This window comes from Bidens hawaiensis, unplaced genomic scaffold (assembly GCF_021521415.1).
Source record: "Bidens hawaiensis isolate Kalapana, Puna unplaced genomic scaffold, B.hawaiensis_p1.1 tig00007241_1, whole genome shotgun sequence".
Lineage (NCBI taxonomy): Eukaryota > Viridiplantae > Streptophyta > Magnoliopsida > Asterales > Asteraceae > Bidens > Bidens hawaiensis.
This window is the reverse complement of record NW_027491498.1, coordinates 265,067-266,730: the sequence shown is the minus strand read 5'-3', so window position 1 is coordinate 266,730 and position 1,664 is coordinate 265,067. Positions and strand designations below refer to the sequence as shown.

At 39.6% G+C, this 1,664-nt stretch overlaps 1 long non-coding RNA gene across 1 annotated transcript; it reads right to left on the bottom strand.

Moving 5' to 3' along the window:
- Positions 1 to 842: 842 nt before the first annotated feature.
- LOC143634756 (uncharacterized) lies at positions 843 to 1,343 on the bottom strand. The gene is made up of 2 exons (XR_013153924.1): positions 1,245 to 1,343; positions 843 to 1,119 (listed from the first exon to the last, which is right to left on the bottom strand). It is a non-coding gene; the product is annotated as an uncharacterized LOC143634756 (long non-coding RNA).
- Between the last annotated feature and the right edge of the window lie 321 nt (positions 1,344 to 1,664).

The window sequence follows — 1,664 nt, the reverse complement described above, 5'->3', positions numbered from 1 at the left end:
ATTCTGATTCTCACATCATAAGTATTATCTTTCAAATCTCTATGTAACCCGATAATTCATTCCTTTTCTTCTTCATCCTGTTCCCATTCTTTATAACTTCTATTGCGTCTCGCTGATCTCGCTAATCTGAAGTGCTAACTAATTTATACAACTTAATCGTCATGATAGCCTCTTCAACTTTACAACTTAGCGCGTTAGCAACCTCATAAGCCTCACCAGGAAAATGATTGATTTCAAAATCACAATTCTTTTATCATCCTTACCTATCTTCTTGTCTTATATTATGTTCCTTCTGCTTGAAGAGATATCCAAACTCTTATGGCATGTATTAATGGTACACCTTGAAAACCTAGCATACAATTATTCTTTCTTCAGCGTTTCCAACACCTCTCTCAAGTGTTCAGCATGGTCGGACTTATCCCTTGAATAATCAAAACTATAGTCTGTGAAGGCAATGGCATATTTGTCCTAATATCGGATGACATGCCCTATTCATCATAACCATAAATGCTGCTTGAGCATTCGTCTATCCAAATGATATCACGAGATACTCGTAGTATTCACCTCGAGTCTGAAATGTTGTCTTAGGGATGTCTGCCTTTTTCACCTTCAACTGATGATAGCCTGCTCTGAGGTCTATTTGCGAGGACCAACTCGCACCTTGCATTTGATAAAACAAATCATCAATTTGTGGCAACAAATATCTATCTTTCAAAGTAAGCTTGTTCACCTCGCAGTAATCTATACACATTCTCAAACTTCCGTCTTTCCCTTCAAGAACGTCATCGGCACACCCCGTAGGGAAATACATGGCATATAACACCTTCGTCGAGGAGTTCCTGTAGTTGGGACATTAACTCTTTCCTCTTGGACGGCGACATGCGGTAAAGTGCTTTCGCGACGGGTTGTGCTCCTGGTATTAACTCTATCTGGAATTCTACCTTTCGTTCCAGTGGTAACCCCGGAACGTCCTATGGGAACACTTCTGGATAGTCACATACTATAGGAACATCTTTTATTTCTTTCCTGTCGGCCGTAGCTTTGACAACATACGCCAGGTTGGCACTGCACCCTCGTCTTAACAAACCTTCAGCTTCTATCATCGCAATGACGTTAAGCCTTGAACTTTCCTTATTACCATAAACCGTCACTGTACTGCCATCCAATGACATTAACCTTATCAACTTACTCTTACATGCCATACGATCTTTAAACTCAAACATCAAATCCATTCCCCAAACGACATCGAACTCTCTTAAGGTCAATCATAAAGAGTTGCAAGGAACTCACGTCCCTCTAGTTCTACCTTACAATTCTTAACCATTCTCATAATTTAACGAAAGTATTGCTAGTTGTCTCTTCCACAAAGTATTAGGTACACAACTACATTCTTCTTAACGTCTTCTTTCATATTTGCTAAACTATGTAGTCTCGTACTTTCATTCCTTTTCAATTAGGATGCCTCGACTTTCACCTGTCCTTCTCGATCATCTATACTTTCTCTTCATTCGCTTCGTTACTCACGATCCCAGCAAGTTCCTTTATGGAGTTAACTATTGCAGACATACTACCTATCTTGACTCATTCTAGTTGGCTTATCTATGTTTTTTCATGTTACTTCCATTTGGACTTCACAGTTCGGGCTACCTTTGATGCTTCGACTA